Source organism: Prunus dulcis, unplaced genomic scaffold, assembly GCF_902201215.1.
Source record: "Prunus dulcis unplaced genomic scaffold, ALMONDv2, whole genome shotgun sequence".
Classification (NCBI taxonomy): Eukaryota; Viridiplantae; Streptophyta; class Magnoliopsida; order Rosales; family Rosaceae; genus Prunus; species Prunus dulcis.
Genome location: NW_023010283.1, coordinates 1 through 20213, shown reverse-complemented (window position 1 = coordinate 20213; position 20213 = coordinate 1). Strand labels below are relative to the sequence as shown.

Below are 20213 nucleotides of genomic sequence, written 5' to 3'. Positions count from 1 at the left end.
TGGTCTCTATATGTACCTGAGTTTTATTCTGGCTCTTGAGATATGTGCAGTATTGCCTCTGGATCCTCCTTCTCTGAGTTCTGGTTAACTCCATGGTTGGTCTGCCGCTTTTCCCTACGGAGTACCACCTGCCCTCTATGATTGTTGCCAAGGGCTTTCCATTCCCGGGTGCCTTGATTGATGTCTCCTTCCTGGGCTGTTCTACCTTCCTTTCGCTGCATTGTGAAGGCCTGAAATGGCTCCTGTGCCTTGCTTTGCCCTGGGGTGAGGTTCCAATCCTATCAAAGACACTAGGCGTGGGTCGATTCTGTTTGTCTAGAACGACTTCTAGCTCTGTTTCACACTTGCACCTGCTACAAAGGACTACCCCAGCTGATATGGTGGCTCTTGGTTTCTGGCTGGTCTCCCTTATGATCCTTCTGCCTCTGCTACAACTAGTATCTGTCATTGGCTGAGTTTCTCTCTGTTCTGGCCAATTCAAGTTGACCATATTGACTTGTGGTTGAGGGAAAGGATCTGTCGTGACCGATGGTGGTTTTTCCGCCAGTTTCACCTTCCTGCCGTTATTCCTTCTTGTATCACGTCCCTGAAAACGACACAACTATTGGTGGAATGGTTCCAAGAGTTGTGCCACCTGCAGTACTGTCTCCCTTTGAGTTCCTCCGGCTTGGGTATTCTGTGAGGCGTTTCTATTGCCTTCTGCAGCAGCATTTCATCGAACAAAGCATCAACCTTGGTTAAATCAAAAGAGTAAACCTTGTTCTGCATTGGCTTGTTGGGAACGAATCCTCCCGTGAATGGTGGTGGCTTTTGGTCTTTAGGTGGCTTTGTAAGGGCTTTGCAACTAATAGGATGTTTTAGTTTTGCCATTTCTGCCACCGAAACCTCTTTCTCTTCTGACTCTTCTGTGTCCTCCTGTGATTCCACCCCAATTAGGTGGACCGAAGAGGAAGGGGATTTGTAATAAGTGCCTTTAGAGGAGTTCCTTCTCTGTTGTTCCTCTCTGAGCAGCTCTTCGTACTTGGAAGCCTTATCAGCCAATTCTGCCAGGTCCCCGAACAATATCCCGTCGAACCTCTTTCTGAGAGAGATTTTAAGGGCAGCCTGGGCCATCTGGATGAAATGTCTCTCCTCCATGGGGATCCGGCACTTCATTTTAAGCTTTCTGAACCTGGTTATGAAGTCTTGGGCTGGTTCATCTTCGCTTTGCTTGAGGGCGGCCAAGTCACTGATGGTGACTTCTGGCTGGATCCTGTAATAATAGTCATGGAAGACGTTCTCCATCTGTTCCCAAGTCTGCACAGAATTGGCTGGCAGGCTAGTATACCAGGTGAAAGCCTGTCCAGAGAGAGAATTGCCGAAGAGTCTTAGTTTCAACAAAGGGTTGTTCTCAATAGCTATGCATTGGACGGAGAACCTGCCTATATGTTCAACTGAGGAAGCATGGGAATCTTCCCCGTTGAACAAGGTGAAGTTTGGTACTTTGAAGCCTGGAGGTAATGGTATTTGATCGATGCAGGCTGGATATGGTTTCCTGTATATAGGCCTTTCACCTCTTCTGGCCTCGGGTTCCATGATTTCCCTGATCATTCTTTGCAATGCCCCTATATCATTCAGAGCGTTGATGGGGGGAGGATTCTGTCCCTGTTCTGCCTGAATGTAATCGATTCTGGGCTCCATTCTGTATGGTCTGAGTGGAGGTTCTTCTCTGTGTCCTTCCTGCTCTTCGATATCTGGGTGATTTCTCCAGTTTGCCCCCGGTCTATTCCTGTCCTGGTTAGCAAAAAGGTTATTGCCCCCTCTGCCCCTTCTCCCTCTTGCGGGTGGAGGGAATGGATTAGGGTCCATCCTTCTGGGTCTATATGGCAATACAGCTGGTGGTTCTGGCTGAAATGCCAAAGGTTGATCATGCTGGACCACCAAGGGTGGAATGGGCTGAGGTTCTGGCTGGTTCTGCTGAACCAATACAAGGTCATTTGGTTGGGCTGGGACCTCCTGCTCTTGATTAGGAAGGATTCCCTCTCTTGGACCAGCCTGGACTTCTCTGTGATCTGGTACTCCAGCTATCTGTGCAACTAAAGGATTTTCCTGGTATGGCCATGCCAATCCTGGTGGAGGACCATGAGGGAGATCCAGCTGCTGGACTACAGCATCGGGGTTTTGGACTCTGGCCATGGCGCTCTCTCGGTCTTTCCGGAACTGCCTGTTAACCTGCCATTGCATCATTGCTGTCATATTATTGAGAGTGTCTTGGCTCCTTTGGACCGTGGCTTCTTGTCGGAGTATTGACTCCTGTATTTGATTCATCCTTCTGGAGTTAGTTCCAGAATGTCTACTTCCTGTGCTGCCGCGAGCTGATTGTCTGGCGTCGCTTTCTTCTGACTCGGAACCTTCCCTGCGAGCCATCTGGTTTGTCTCCATATCTAGTATGAATTCTGGCTAGAGCTTCCTGTATGTGTAAACCTGTGAACGGTTCTGCTGAAGTATGTATACTGAGAAGTCCCACTGGGCGTGCCAAATTGTTCACCCGTTTTCGCGTTTAGCTCCTGTGATGGAAGGGCGAAGTTCCCCACTGGCTTGGAGACCATGTACTGGTCAAGCAAGTCAGCTTTCTTTGGTGTGCGAGCGTGCCACTGCTAGCAACGTGAATTCTAGCAGACTTCTTTTTAGAATAGATAACTTGCGCCCCAAGTTACTGACTTCTAAAAATCAAACGATTGTGAATTTGGGTGAGGAATATCTCCCAAGTAAGTTCTTTTCTTGCCTTAGACTGGTAAGGACTTTCATAATTTATCTCAGTATATAAAGGAAACGGCTGTTCTGGCCAGAAGTGTTTGATAGAAGTGGACTGTTTTAGGCAGAACTGCCTTTTGCGAGATAATAAATACACATATTTAACTCTAGACAAGTTAAAGGACTGTCGGAACTTCGTTTCCGCTTGAATGGAAGACTCTGCTTAGGCTGGACTGGACATATCTGGATTGGTCCGCACTGCTTTGTGACTTCAAATGCTGGGTTGACCTGCAAATCGATACCAAAGTTGGATTTTGGCAGAGCTTTACGTTTTCTTCACGCTTTGTGAGGCCTTTTGAATAGGCAGAACTGCAATTCCTCCTGCTTGAAAGGGACAGAAGTGGCTATTCTCGATGGTCTGATGAGCTAAGGATCGTACTACGAGAGTTGTTCTGCTTGAATAAGACTCGTCCTGAGTTTTCTGGGGTCTCCACGTCTGTGAAAACTCAAACTCTGCTTGTCTTGGCTTTTGCTGAACCAAATTTGTAACGAGGTGTCTCGTTCTAGAAGACTTGTCTTCTAAGTCTGAATTTTGGAATTCAAGTGAGCTCTTGGCTTTTTCTTGGTGTTGTGTTTTTGATTGATGAGTTGATTGTCCTTTTCTTTCTTGCCTGCTTCTGTTTTTATAAGAGATCCTCTCCTGGAGGTGTTTTCTAAATTTTAAATGGGCGGCAAAAAGATCTCTTTAGAAAAGATCTTTATCAACCGTGGCAGACAAGTTCTCAATAGTCTCCAGTGATCCCTTCCCTAGTTCCCTGGGTGACTGCTTTTTGTTTCAACCAACGCCAACGCTTGTGTGTGCTTTTCATGGCGGTTTGGTTTTCTTCTGTACTTTCTGAATAATTCCTTATTTCCTGTTCTAATTGAGAAGGCATGGCCTGTGAATCCTTTTGAAAAGATGGACTATTGTCTTTGGGGCAAAACAAATCTCTGAAAATAGGTGGGCTTCTTGATTTCCTGTCGGCAGTTTCCCGGAGACGTCTCTTCCCATAAAAACTCTAGTTGAAAATGTTGACCCTCTCAATAGCTGAGGTAGCCACGTGGGAGATATATATATATATTTTTTTGTTTCTTGGGCTTGAATCCAAACAAATTCTGTGGGCTGATCTTTTAAAGCCCAAATATCGGCTTTCCATGCTTTGGGCTTTTTGGGTTTTGGGTATGCGTTTCTTACCACGGGCCTTCTTCTTGGATTTCTTTTGGGTGTGCCAAATTTAGGCCCAAACATATATATATATTTAGATTTAGATAAAGGACGAAATTATAAAATTATGTCACTTGATATTTCAAATTTCAGATTTATTTAGGTGTTTGGACTACTATATTTTTGTTATGAAATGTACATATACATGGTCTGATTCCTATAAAAAAAAATTTGCAAATAATCCCACAAATTTTCCAAATTACCAAGAATTGGATACACAATCTTTGACAACCTACATGGTTTTTATGTTATTGAGCACTAGAAATGTTTAAGAGAATTATTTATGTGTGAGAGTGCAGACTTGTGGAGTAATATTTTGCTGTAACTGTGGCATTTTACGTTACAAGATTATCAATCTAGATCATTATAATCAAATTCAAAAAATCAATAATAAGAAAATGAAATAAAAATCCAGAAAACATAACTAGGATTCCATTTGCAGTCGGAATTGAAAGACAATCAAGATAACTAAAACAAAAGATTGAAAAGTTTTAGCAAAGCTAATAAATCACACTGAATTGTCGAAACTGAGAACTAGAATGAGACTTGGAGCAAAACTAAAATGGGAGCTTTTGAATAGAGTTGCTAATACTTTGAGAGCATCAATCAAATAGGAGCGCTGGTCCATTTCCATTACCGGGGTTCTTGGTTTTTATAGTTTTTCAAAACAAGTGGTTCTTCCTTTTGAACAGACAGTGACATTGGAGTTTATCTCCACAGGTAAAGAGGACAATGAAGAAGCTCTGAAACGAAAAACACTTCAGATGCTTACCATTTGTCACCGTTTTAAGACGAATTCGCTCTCTAATCCTGGAAGATCAAGGTTCCATCAAGTTCGTTGGGTACTTCATGACATGCAGGAACGATCTTTCATCTTGTTTTCAGATAAAATAATGAACAAATGGGGAATAAATTCCCAGACACTTCAATATGCAGAATGTAGTTTGTATCTTTTAGTGACGGTTCCCTTTTTTGCGGTTTGCAACGGTTTTAGAACTTTAGTGACGATTTTAGGGTGTCAAATTTTGAACTAGCTTTAGTGACTGTAAAATCCGCCGCTAGCCACTACTAAAAGCGTATAAATAACGATACCGAAAACCGCCGCTAAAAGTCAAAAAACTCCGGTAGCAATACCCAGACATTAAGGACAGTTCATATAATCTACTTCTCACTATTTATTATAACCTCATTATTGCTCCTCACTCATTGAGGATTTAATATTGCACTCCCTCGGAGATATAGGGTACCTTTTTAAATCAATACAAAGGTCATAGTTCATATATCTCCTCCTTCCATTCTCATTTGCTTGTGGTTCGTTTGAGTCTAATTCCCAAAACTTCCTATTGTTTCGAGTTTCTACCAATATAATTGTGTCCACAACATTCTTTCATGGATCTCTGTGGTATGCAACCAATTATGTCAAATCCTTGGTGGTGAGCTCTAAATGGTGCAAAAGTTCAATCCCTCTCAAGGCCACCATAAGCTTGCTTGTATTTTCATTGGTTCTGATGGGTAGGCAACCTTATTTGGGATGTTGTCAACATAAAATCTGCAGCACATACAAAGAATAATTAATATATATGCATATATATACATTATAGGATAACCTTATGTTATCCGATATATATGACATGTTATATTGTTAAACTCTGAATCATAGTCGCACATTTAGGAAACGGAAACATGAGATATGGTGTGACAAAATAAAGAACATACCATGGATTCTTACACAATTTGATGATGGTTCTGAAGATTGTTGTAGTCTTGCTACTCTGCATTGGTGTCAAACCAAATTATCATTATCATTTTCAAAAGCATTTGTCTGCAATGTGATTGGCTCTCCTTCTACTTTACCCAAGAACTCAAAGCTTAGCACGAGCTTCAACACCTGAAGTTAGCTGCACACACATACACATGCACGCACGCAAGCACATATATATAGAGAGTGGTGGCTATAGATCTTCAAATAAGTTGCAGGTCCATTATAAAACCTGATGTGCTTGGTCTACCAACCAGAGTAATAAAGTTGACACAGTAAAAACATAAGGCAAATTACACGTTCCTTCTATTTAATATTGGCAATTAGCTGACTTCAACCATACATGATGTGGTAGTGGTACGCATGAAATTCTATAGTATCGGTATTTATTTTAATTTAAAAAAAATGAAACAGTTAACTGCAGTAGGTGTAAATGAAAGAGAAACAAGCAAAAAGAGGAATACTTCAGTCCTAGAAGGCGTATGGTGCCCCAACACAACTACAAGCTTACTACCAGTGACAGGGAAACTATGTTGCTAACCTTATCCCATCCTATAAGCGGACTGCACGATAAAATCCAAAGAAAAACCGACTAACTTCTGGAAATAAATTAACTCAGCCAATTGTGCAAAAAATAATCGATACTGTTTCAACATCTGCAACTCACGCTGTGTTCTAAATTTAATATCTATGCCCTGTTGTAAAACCTAAAAATTGCTATCAATATGCTACAAACAGTCAATCTAAACTCTGTTCTTGGAAAATTTTCCTCCTCACCAGCACCCCTTCTAACTATTTCGAGGAAATAACTAAAATACTTTAGACACACAATGATTGTAATTACCATAACTTGACAAGGCATGCTAAAATCAGGAGTTGCCAACAGTACAAGTAATACTACTGTGTACGTCAAAACATCGCTGTTTTCCAATACACAAATAGAGAGTCAAGAATAGGTACAAAAATCCATGAATCTGATACATGAATACCACCCACACAAAAAAATGGAAAAAAAAAAAAAAAGAAAAAAAAAGAGGTGGTTAGAATACCTGGAATTTGGATAAGGTGGAGGACTTCTCCACAGATTTATCCTTAAAAAACTGCATGCTTGTATGGAAATTAGGAAAGCTTATTATGGCTGATGGAATATCAAATCCCTGATTGGCATCTGGAGGATATTCATCAATATGCAAAAACCCCTACACAGATATTATAACAAAGTCATACCCAAAAAAAATCAACAAGTAATGAAGACCAAAAAAAATCAACAAGTAATGAAGAAACTAAGTGTACAGTCAAACTTCAGCCTATGTTTCAAGCAAATAAGATGATATAGGAGTTCCCAGCAACAATGCTTCATCAATCATTGTTCTGCACGAACTTAGCTCACAGTTTAGCACCACAGGAATTCCCTCATACTTTGAAAATTCCTTATAAAAACCAAAGCTATAAAACATGGAAAAAAAAGTTTAAAAAAGATTACCCAAGTATACCTTATCAAATTCTAAGGTTATAGTAGCTAATTTCATTGCACGAGGGAATTTCAGGACCATCTCCATCACCCCACGTGACATCTTGTTTACAGAAGGTGAAACACGCATCTTTTCAACGATGTCTGAAACTTCTTGAGGTTGTTCATTAACAAACACTCGCAATGTAGAAAATAAACCTTAATATACCAAGGCACAACCTGAAAAACTTTGACTTCCAATTTGCACCTGCCTTCACTCATATCAGTATGCAACAACTCATCACTCACTTCTGTAGATCTCAAGGATATCACAATAGCACCCCTTTCATTCCTACTTCCCATCAAGAATCGACTAGCATGTAATGGTGCTTTCTGACAGGACCAAACTACAGGAAGCTTCCAAGTTAGGCCTAAATCAAATGGCCTAGACTGCACTTCTCCATAGAAAATTCATATAGAACAGATGGGTTCTTCTTTTCAAATCCATAAAGTTCTTTTAATACCCTGTTCGGTTTAACAGACAATTCAAAGCCAGGGTTACTCATAACACCTTCATAGGCAGATTTATCAGCACTGGATATCTCATTTTCTTTCTGCATATAATCTAGTTCAGCAACTAGTCCACTATCAAGCTGAAGGTATACAGTGGAAGAATTGGCAAGCACACATCTTCCACCGACCTTCCTCCCAAAAATTGAGGTCAATGACCAGTTTGGTTGTGAATTTGTTTCTTGGGAATAACTCATAATAGTTCTCTTCTCAGACTATCGGGCTGTACGACAACTGTGAATGTTTGCTGTAGAACAATTCCTGAACCTATCCCCTCCAATTCAAATTCACTTGAGGTCAAGTGCAACCGCTGTGAATGATAAAATCCTTTGTAGATAGATGGTCTATCCATTAATGCAGAAATCCCATCTTTATCTCTACAAGGAAGGAGCTTCAGCCACGGAGTTAGGTTCTCGGAGCAAACAGCCTCACGAGGCAATGTACCATACCTCAGACTTCCTGGCATTGGGCGATAGCCCCATTCAGGAGCCAAATATGATGTAGACGATTCTAGGAAGTTGATTGAAGCACAAAAGAGACCCGAAAGAGCATGGATTAAATTCTTCCAAGATTCATCCACCTGTTCAAGAGGGACATCAAAGACAGCCCACAACTCAACTCCAGGAGGCTTGGCCTTGTTGCTTGATATGCGATCAAACCCACCCCCGACCTTTTGTGAAAGAAAATTCCATTTCCTTAACGTGAAACTTCTGAACCTGTCCAACCAACACTCTCCCGTAAGTTATTTAGTAGTTTATAAGATACTACCAAAAATTTCATGAATTCATACAAGAACGGTGGAGTGGAGGTAATTGGAAAGTTAGGTGTGCTACCAGTAAGACTTAAAAATCCTAAATTTGAATATCAATGCTAAAAGCTCAGAGAGTGAATTTTGAAAACTTACAACACCTATCAACCTACCTCACTACCTTAAACACCCTAATTAAACAAAACCCAGGTACAAGATAAAAAAATTTATGTGTTTACGACCTTATCGTATGCCAAAGTTAACAAATTTAAAAACAATATAATGCAGAGGCACGTAAAGACCTACCGGCTGAGATATGGCTTTGGGGAAGAGATGGTGGTGCCGGCCACTGGAGTTGGTATGTGGGGCCCTGCTTCTGAAGTTGAAGTGGGACAGCACCTTGCGATCCGGAAATGGCTTCAGAAGCAACTCCTCCGAGAAATCTTCTTCGGTGACCGTTCCCAAGGCAGCTTTGGAATGGAGAATTGGGGCAAAAAGTAAGAGAGAGAGTAACAGGACCAGTCTGAGAAGAAGAAGAAGAGGAAAGGCCATAAGGTGGAGGAATGAGCTTGAATCGGAGTATGGGCGCAGCGAGAGTGCTATGAGATGGGGGCCGTGGGGAGCGGAGTCAGATAGTCCGCCATGGAAGCGTCGCTGAAGGAGTTTGGTCTATGAAAGACGTTGGGTCTGGGAGGGATTTTTTTGATTTCGAGATACAAAAACAATGGGCCTTTGGGCTTTCGGGTCTTTTGGTCAAGAAGGCCCAATTGATTAACGATGGTTTATTGCTAGTTGTTTCCCGTTTATTTTATATATAATTTAACAAATAAAGATTTGCCAAACCAAGTATATGAGAATTTTCTGATCTATCTTTTCGATAGGGAGATTTTTATAGAGATATACAAAGTGATAAATTGTAAAAAAAAATTATAATAGGAAATAAATCTCAATTACGATAAAATTATATAAATGAGTAAATAAAAAAAATTTCAAATAAAAATGGAAATAAATCCCGCCAATACGATTGTCATGTTGTTTGTTTTGAGATTAAATTTTTTTTCTTTTGGTGCTTTCACTGCCGATTATAAGTGCTATAGTTACTTTAATAGCTTCTTCTTGGTAAGAGATCTCAAGCCTCTAGGTCATTGATGGCCAAAATAAAAGGATCATGGCTCAAAAATGCTTGATCTTTACATTTGATCCCAAATCTAAGATAGTGTGTTCTTAACTTTCCATGATCAAATCTCTTGACAGGACCCAACCCAATTTCCACTTTGGAATTCGAGCCAAGCCCTGTGCGTGTCCGACACCTGGTAAATGTCGGGCACAATGACCTCATTAACCTTCCTGCTAATAAATACGGTTAAAACTTTCTTTGGACTCCTGCCGAAATTTCGGCAGAGTCTCCCCTGTAATTTGACTAAACCCAAATTTTTGTTTTGCCCACCTGTCAACAAACTGAAAAAAATCCACACCAACTGCCAGATTAAAACAACCGACAAGTCTCTACTTCCGTTTCTCAAGTTCAACAAAATATCAGAGCATATCTATACACATTCACTGGATTTACAAAAGAGTTACAACGAACTCCTACACTTTGGTGGTGGTGGGTCGGAAGCTAGGATGATGGCCCGAGTGGTTTCCTTCGTTCTTCTACGGCCTGGGGGGCGCAAAACATTAAAAGTGTGAGTGGACCAAAATAGAGTTCTCAAACAGTGTCTGAACATAATAACCCCCACTGTAAAAATAATGATATTCATAAACTGAATATGTAAACTGCACTGATTTAGGGTAAATTCAAGTATTCACATAAATATATACCTATCTATATATACCCAGATGCAGGATATGCTCAATACCAAGGAATTATTGAGTAACATTACTGAAATCAATATTTGCATCAAAGCACTGAAATTTCTTTAAAACTACCACCTAGGTGTACCCCTGTATTTCTGTTAAAGCCTCTGTAAATCCGTCAAAATTCCTGGCAGGTCTCGGGGACATAAGTCAGCCGAGCCGCAAATCCTGGCAGGTCTCGGGGACATAAGTCAGCCGAGCCGCAAATCCTGGCAGGTCTCGGGGACATAAGTCAGCCGAGCCGCAAATCCTGGCAGGTCTCGGGGACATAAGTCAGCCGAGCCGCAAATCCTGGCACTCACTGTCCGGGCGTCCCCAAAACTCGTGAGGCAAATGTCAAGTGCACTGACGTAGCTGAAAGTAACCTGGATGTCTGTAGACATCGTCTTATTTGATGGCAACCTGTTTCTGTAACTGGGTACCCACAGTGGTTCAAGAAAATGTAAACTGCTGAGATAATATAATATCTAAATATCATCATATATCTGAAAGATCTGATGAATAACTGAATCGTTATTCTATCTATAACTGTGCTGCCCTTTTTATCTGATGGAAAACTCAAACTCTGCTTTCGAAGATTCATGGTGGACTAAAATTATCTGAAAATTCTCTGAAACCTGATAATTTAACTGTATAAAACCTGCTCAAGACTTGCAAGAATACTTCTTCAAGATCAATAACTTAAATGCATATGCATAAAAGCATTTATAAAAGAAAGGTCCACTCACTGCTGGTCCGAGCTAACTGGACCTCTTGAAGGTCCCTCCTGTGGATTCGCTGGCCTTCTGGTGCCTGATTATCCATGAATAATAAATTAATAAACTGCTGGATAAATAGAATTTACATTAAGTACCCTGCCCCCCGACTCTTAGACACACCTGCATTTCACTCCTATGCCCACATTAGCCCTTAATGGACACTTGGACCAAATTTGAAAGGTCCGACGCTCAACTAAGCGATAAACTGTCAGATCGGCCGTCCCGGGACCCGTGGGGTCCACGATCTCCGATGGCCAATCTGAGCTTCCCGGAGGGTTTCTCATAGGGTGGGAACCAAGCTCTGCGAATTTGGTCCGAATCGGACAGTCGAATTGGCCAAAATCGCGGTATCGCTTAAAACTCAAACCCTAACCCTAGGGTTCGCGATTCCGGAATATCCGGGACTCCGATTCACAATCCATTGAATCCTACACGATCCTGAAACAATGTAGAACTACATATCCGAAATGGGGTGCGATCCAACGGCTAGACGACACTGCACCCGGAAATCGCATATTATGGAAAATCCGTTCGGGGCTCAAACGGACTCCGAATTGAGATCCGCAAAATCCTACGCGCTCGTGATGGCACGAGGGTCTCAAAACTGGCCAGAGCCATGCCACCACCCTGGCCCACGCGCCGCCACACGCGCGGACCGATCGGGTGTCCAAAGCGATTCGGGTCTGCCGAAAAAAATCTTGGAACCGAGACCCCAAACTCCTACCCTAGGTAAAACACCCTATTTGGAGTCACTTTTGTTCTTGGTCAACCCCCAAAAAGTGGCCGGAACTGACTGATTCCGGCGGCCGAAGTTCGGCCGATTTCAAGTCAAAATTTGAGCAACCCAGAGGTGAAATCGATCTAAACCCAGCCAACCATCAGTTAGAGCACGAAAAATACCTAGAAATCGATACCTCACCTGACTGATTTGGTGTCCGGATGAGGGAGAAACTGAGGTTGGAAAATCGGCCAAAACTGCTGCGTTTTCCAGCAGTTTCCAGCGGCTCCAGCAGGGCGGCGGACAGGCTGAGGTTGATGGCGGGAGCTGGCCGGTGCTGCTGGGTCCGTTCCGGAGGGTCGGGGTGGCTTGGAAGGTGGTTGCCCTTCTGGTTTTTCTGGACTATCGGGAGGGTGAGAGAGAGAGAGAGAGAGAGTGAGAGAGTGCTCGAACCAGAAGAAGGAGAGAAAAAAAATAAAAAGGGTTCGGGTACTGTAGTGGTACTGTAGCAATAAGAAAACTGAAAATTCCTTGTACGCCCTTTTCGTTTTTAGATCTTTTCTCGTTAGTTACAACTCGAAATTAGGCGTGCCACGTGTCTACGAACTCGTATCGTCAAGCTCTACGCAACGGCGTAGGTGGAATTGCCGAATTCCTTCTCGGTCAAGAAGTCAACTTGTTCCCCCTCTTAAAAGAGGTGAGGACAAAGTCGTCTTTCCGCTGAAATAAAGAAATCTTAATTTTTAGATATTTGGTTTGAGTTCTTACAATCTACCCCCCTTACGAAAATTTCGTCCTCGAAATTTACGTACCTGTTACTCGAAGAGATACGGGTATTGTTCCCGCATCTGATCCTCAGATTCCCAGGTAGCCTCTTCCTCTATGTGGCTCCTCCATAAAACTTTCACAAGCGGAATCTCTCTCGAGCGTAAGACTTGCATCTTTCGGTCTAAAATTTGCACTGGCTGCTCTACATAAGTCAAATCTTCCTGTAGCTCTATTGGTTGTTCTTCCAGTACATGAGATGGGTCTGGAATGTACTTCCGGAGCATCGAGACATGAAACACATCATGCAACCGAGATAAATCTGGAGGTAAAGCAAGTCTGTAGGCTACTGGGCCTACCCGTTCTACAACCTCATACGGGCCAATATAACGAGGACTCAGCTTTCCTCGCTTCCCGAATCTTACTACGCCTTTCCAAGGCGAAAGCTTCAGGAATACCCAATCTCCAATTTCAAACTGGAGGTCTTTCCTCCTGTTATCTGCATAACTCTTCTGTCTATCCTGGGCTATTTTCAGCCTTTCTCGGATTATCTTCACCTGTTCTTTCGTTCGCTCAACATCATCTGCCACTTCCAGTCGATTCTCACCGACTTCATCCCAATAAAATGGAGTTCTGCATTGTTTTCCATATAAAGCATCAAAAGGTGACATTCTAATACTTGCCTGATAGCTGTTATTATACGCAAACTCCATGAGTGGCAATATCTCATCCCAGTCATTTCTGAACTGCAATGCACAAGCTCTCAACATATCTTCTAGAGTCTGAATCGTCCTTTCAGACTGACCATCCGTCTGAGGATGAAAAGCAGTACTGAACTGTAACCGGGTTCCAAAAGCTTCATGCAACTTTGTCCAGAATCGTGAGGTAAACCGTGGATCTCGATCAGAAGTGATCGAAACTGGTACTCCATGAAGTCTTACTATCTCATCAATAAAGAGCTGGGCCAACTTAATTAAGGTATAATTTGCTCTTACTGGTAAGAAATGAGCAGATTTCGTAAGTCGATCCACAATCACCCATACGCCATCATGCTTATTTCGTGTTCGGGGAAGCTTGAACACGAAATCCATAGTTATATGCTCCCACTTCCACTCCGGAACCGGGAGTGGCTGTAGCAGCCCGGAAGGTTTCTGTCGTTCGGCTTTTACCTGTTGACAAACCAGACACTTCCTGACATACTCGGCTATCTCCTTCTTCATGAAAGGCCACCAGTAGTGTTCTCTCAGCGTGTGGTACATCTTAGTACTCCCGGGATGCATGGCAAAAGCTGAGCTGTGAGCTTCTTCAAGAATTTCCCTTTTCAGAACTTCATCATGAGGAACATACAATCTATTACCCAGCATTAGAGCTCCATCGTTCCTCACTGAACAGTCTGTTCTAGTGCCATTCTCCACTTCTGCTCGAAGAGTACAAATTAAAGGGTCCTCTGCTTGAGCTGCTATTATTCGTTCCATCAAGACAGGTCGTACCTGGAGAGTAGCTAACAATGCTCCCTGCTCATCTACACCTAGCTCAACTCTGAGCTTTCTCAATTCAACCATCAAAGGTGCATACCTCCCTCGGAGATAAGCTACTGAACCTGATGATTTCCTACTAAGGGCATCTGCCACTACATTAGCTCTCCCTGGATGGTGCTCTATGGTACAATCATAATCTTTGATCAGCTCTAGCCATCTCCTTTGTCTTAAATTCAGCTCCTTCTGAGTGAATAGGTACTTTAAGCTCTTGTGATCAGTAAAAATCTGACAAGTAACTCCATACAGGTAGTGCCTCCAAATCTTCAAAGCAAATACCACTGCTGCTAACTCCAAATCATGCACAGGGTAATTCAATTCATGCTTCTTCAGCTGTCTAGAAGCATAAGCGATCACCCGACCATGCTGCATCAGTACGCAGCCAAGGCCCTGTTGGGAGGCATCACTGTAGATCACAAAGTTGCCACTGTCATCTGGAAGTGTCAATACTGGAGCAGTAGTTAACCTGGTTTTAAGCTCATCAAAACTTTTCTCACACTCCTTTGACCATTCAAACTTAACTCCTTTCCTAGTCAAACGGGTAAGAGGCGCCGCTATCGTAGAAAAACCTTCCACAAAGCGACGATAATACCCAGCTAATCCCAGAAAACTCCGTACTTCCGTAACACTGGTTGGCTGCGGCCAATTCACTACTGCCTCAACCTTCTGAGGATCAACATAAACACCCTCTGCAGAAATAACATGCCCTAAGAAATTTACTCTATCTAGCCAGAACTGGCACTTACTGAACTTAGCAAACAATTTCTTCCTCCACAGCGTCTTTAGTACTAATTCTAAATGCTTCATATGCGCCTTTCGACTCTTGGAGTACACCAGAATATCATCTATGAAGACAATGACAAAGCGATCCAAATAACGTCGGAACACTCTGTTCATCAAATCCATAAACGCAGCTGGGGCATTCGTTAATCCGAATGGCATTACTAAAAACTCATAATGCCCATACCTGGTGCGAAAAGCTGTCTTAGGTACATCTTCTTCCTTGATCCGTAACTGATGGTACCCCGATCTCAAATCAATCTTGGAAAATACCTTAGCACCCCTCAACTGATCAAACAAATCATCAATACGGGGTAGCGGATACTTATTCCTCACTGTGACTTTATTCAGCTGCCTGTAGTCGACACATAACCTCATGGTACCATCCTTTTTCTTCACAAACAATACTGGAGCACCCCAAGGAGAAAAACTGGGTCGGATGAAGCCCTTGTCTACTAACTCCTGCAGCTGCACCTTCAACTCCTTTAGTTCTGCAGGTGCCATCCTGTAAGGTGCCTGAGACACAGGGCTTATTCCTGGCATGAGTTCAATAGTGAACTCGATCTCCCGGTGGGGAGGTAACCCAGGAAGATCATCTGGGAATACATTTGGAAAATCCCGAACTACTGGTATATCCTCCAACTGTAACTCCTGAGTCCTACTATCCACTATATAAGCTAAATATCCTGAGCACCCTTTTCTGAGCAGTCTCGTTGCCGTCATCACTGAGATGAGGCTAGATGGGAGCACTCTACGCTCACCATAAAATGTCGCTTCAGGGCGTCCAGGGCTACGAAGTATAACTTCTTTCCGGAAGCAATCGACTGAGGCATGGTGCTTAACTAACCAATCCATGCCCAATATAACATCCAAGCCTACCATTTCTAGTGGAATCAAATCTGCTTCTAAACACACATCCCCCACTAACACTGCACTATCACTATATACCATACCTACATAAAAAATCTCTCCTGTAGGTACAGAAATTGCTAATTCATCCCGTAGGGCTGACAATCTGACATTAGCATTGCGGGCAAAACTAGGCGTAACAAATGAGTGTGTAGCCCCAGAATCAATCAAAACTCTAGCAGGGGTTCCAAAGACTGATAACATACCTGTCACCACATCTGGCGACGCCTGTGCCTGCTGCTGGGACATGTGATACACTCTGCCTGTGGTTCTGGTACGTCCACCTTGTCTTTGCTGCTGACTGCCACCTCGGCTGGCAACACTAGTCGGCGCTCCATCGCTGGACGAGGCTCCTCCAAACTGGGTTTTGCTCTGTGTGCCTGTCTCTCGAGGTGGTGCAACAGTCGCTTCACCACCTTGTAACAATAGTGGGCATTCTCTCAGGAAGTGCCCCTGTTGACCACAGTGGAAACACCCTGTGGTACCCTGTCTGCAAGCCCCGTTGTGAAATCTACCGCACACAGTACATTGTGGATTCCTCCTCCCCCCAACTGTTGAGGGTGGTTGTCTCCCAGAACCTCTAACTGCATTGCCCATTAAACGGCTTCCAAAACTACCACTCCGATTGGAGCCTCCAGTGGAACTAATTCCTGGTCGAAAACCTCCAAAACTACGACCACTAGATAATCCAGAACTGTAACTGCCTCTCTTGGACGACCCCTGACTGGGACCACCTATATCAAATGATCGTCTTCGAGGTTCACCTTGTGCCCTGACCATCATCTGACTACTCTCTATCAGCGAAGCTGACATCACCAAGTCTCCAAAATTCGTCAGCCGTTGACTAATTACAATGTCCCTGATAGAGGCTTTCAATCCTCTAGTAAACAATTGACACTTTTTGCTTTCATCCTCTACCAGTGGAATACAGTACCTTGATAACTCATTAAACTTCTTTTCATACTCCAGTACTGTCATCAACCCCTGGTCCAACTGCAAAAATTCCTGCATCTTCAAATTCTGGTACGCTTGTGGATAATATTGGCTGTTAAAAGCAGCTCGAAAAACTGGCCATGTAATGGCTGACGGATCTTGATATCTCCTTTTAATTGACTCCCACCAGTGTCTGGCATTTCCGCTCAAAAAGAAACTGGCCAAAATGACTCTGCGATCCTGTGGAACGGCCATCACTTCCATGATCCGTTCTATCCTCTCTATACACCCTTCGGCCACTGCTGGGTCGCCAGCACCATCAAAATCTGTGGCCCCAATTCTTTTTGCTTGGTCTGCGTATCCCAAGGACGGGTCTCTAGGCTGCCCTGTCCGGAATAGGGCCTGAGTCAACAACTCTAAGGTCTGCTGAAAAGTTGGATCTCCCATCACCGTGGGCATAGGAGGTGCGGGCCCTGAGGGGCCTCCAACAAACGACTGCTCAACCGGTTCTTGCACCGGTTCTGGGGTAGGAAAGTTCTTTGGTTCAGGAGGAGGGGCCTGTCCCCTCACTCGGGACGACTGTCTCGTCCCCCTACGGAAACCACCACGCTTCGGGCCCATAATCAACTGAAATAAGAACAAGGGTTCAGTAACAGGAAAGAGGGTCTACAGGAAGTAAAATCTATGCTCTGATACCAAGTTGACAGGACCCGACCCAATTTTCGCTTTAGAATCCGGGCCGAATCCTGTGCGTGTCCGACACCTGGCGAATGCCGGGCAAGCCTGACCTTTTTATCCTTTCCTTAACCAAATTTCTTAAAATTTTCTTTCGACTTCTGCCGAAAATTCGGCAGAGTCTCCCCTGTATTTTGACCATACCCAAGTCTTCCACCTGTCAAACAGTTATAACTAACACACCAACCGCCAGAGTAAAACAACCAACAAATCTCAACTTCAGTTTCTCAAGTTCAACGAAATATTAGAGCATTTCTATACACATTTACAGGATTTACAAAAGAGTTACAACGAACTCCTACACTTCGGTGGTGGGTCGGAAGCTAGGATGATGGCTCGAGTGGTTTCCTTCGTTCTTCTACGGCCTGGGGGGCGCAAAACATTAAAAGTGTGAGTGGACCAAAATAGAGTTCTCAACAGTGTCTGAACATAATAACCCCCATTGTAAAAATAATGATAATCATAAACTGAATATGTAAACTGCACTGAATTAGGGTAAATTCAAGCATTCACATAAATATATACATATCTATATATATATATACCCAGATGTAGGATATGCTCAATACCAAGGAATTATTGAATAACATCTGAAATCAATATTTGCATCAAAAGCATGAAATTTCTTTAAAACTACACCTAGGTGTACCCTGTAATTCTTAAAAGCCACGTAAATCCGTCAAAATTCTGGCGGGTCTCGGGGACATAAAAGTCGAATCGGCAAATCTGGCAAGGTCTAGGGGACAAAAGTCATAAAGAAAATAAAAGGGGGACATAAGTCTCGGGGGACATAAGTCGGGGGAGTCCAAATCATAAGGTGGCAGGTCTCGGGGACATAAGTCAGCCGATCACAAATCTGGCAGGTCTGGGGACATAAAGTCGGCCGACGTCAAATCTGGCGGGTTCGGGGACATAAGTCGTCAGCGGAAAATCTGGCAGTACCGGGAAGGTCGGCAAATTAGGACGTAAGTCGGCCGAGCCGCAAATCTGGCAGGTCTCGGGGACATAAGTCGTCGAGCCGCAAATCCTGGCACTCACGGTCCGGGCGTCCCCAAAACTCGTGAGGCAAATGTCAAGTACACTGACGTAACTGAAAGTAAACTGGAAGTCTGTAGACATCGTCTTATTTGATGGCAACCTGTTTCTGTAACTGGGTACCCACAGTGGTTCAAGAAAATATATAAATATCATCATATATCTGAAAGATCTGATGAATAACTGAATCTTTATTCAATCTATAACTGTGCTGCCCTTTTTATCTGATAGAAAACTCACACTCTGTTTTCTATAATTCATAGTGGTCTATAAATAATTCTCTGATAATTCTCTGAAATCTGATAATTTAACTGTAGTCGTAATGCTACTGCTGTTTGGTTATATAAAGCTCAAGGTCTGCTGCTAATATAACCTCAATATTGTATATAACTCAAAGCATTTAACTGTATAAATCATGCTTATTCAAGATCAAATAATGCAATTCATTTGCATAAAATCATTTATAAAAGAAAGGTCCACTCACTGCTGGTCCGAGCTAACTGGACCTCTTGAAGGTCCCTCCTGTGGATTCGCTGGCCTTCTGGTGCCTGATTATCCATGAATAATAAATTAATAAACTGCTGGATAAATAGAATTTACATTAAGTACCCTGCCCCCCGACTCTTAGACACACCTGCATTTCACTCCTATGCCCACATTAGCCCTTAATGGACACTTGGACCAATTTTGAAAGGTCCGACGCTCAACTAAGCGATAAACTGTCAGATCGGCCGTTCCGGGACCCGTGGGGTCCGCGATCTCCGATGGCCAATCTGATCTTCCCGGAAGGTTTCTCATAGGGTGGGAACCAAGCTCTGCGAATTTGGTCCGAATCGGGCGGTCGGATTGGCCAAAATCGCGGTATCGCTTAAAACTCAAACCCTAACCCTAGGGTTCGCGATTCCGGAACATCCGGAACTCCGATTCACAATCCGTTGAATCCTACACGATCCTGAAACAATGTAGAACAACATATCCGAAATGGGGTGCGATCCAACGGCTAGACGACACTGCACCCGGAAATCGCATATTATGAAAAATCCGTTCGGGGCTCAAACGGACTCCGAATTGAGATCCGCAAAATCCTACGCACTCGTGATGGCACGAGGGTCTCAAAACTGGCCAGAGCCATGCCACCACCCTGGCCCACGCGCCGCCACACGCGCGGACCGATCGGGTGTCCAAAGCGATTCGGGTCTGCCGAAAAAAAATCTTGGAACCAAGACTCCAAACTCCTACCCTAGGTAAAACACCCTATTTGGAGTCACTTTTGTTCTTGAACAACCCCCAAAAAGTGGCCGGAAATGGCTGATTCCGGCGGCCGAAGTTCGGCCGATTTCAAGTCAAAATTTGAGCAACCTAGAGGTGAAATCGATCTAAATCCAGCCAACCATCAGTTAGAGCACGAAAAATAGCTAGAAATCGATACCTCACATGACTGATTTGGTGTCCAGATGAGGGAGAAACTGAGGTTGGAAAATCGGCCAAAACTGCTGCGTTTTCCAGCAGTTTCCAGCGGCTCCAGCAGGGCGGCGGACGGGCTGAGGTTGATGGCGGCAGCTGGCCGGTGCTGCTGGGTCCGTTCCGGAGGGTCGGGGTGGCTTGGAAGGTGGCTGCCCTTCTGGTTTTTTCTGAACTATCGGGAGGGAGAGAGAGAGAGAGAG

General features: G+C 43.5%; 1 pseudogene; it reads right to left on the bottom strand.

Annotated features, from left to right (window-relative positions):
• Nucleotides 1–5154: 5154 nt before the first annotated feature.
• On the bottom strand, nucleotides 5155–9197 carry LOC117613363 (annotated as a pseudogene).
• Nucleotides 9198–20213: the final 11016 nt, after the last annotated feature.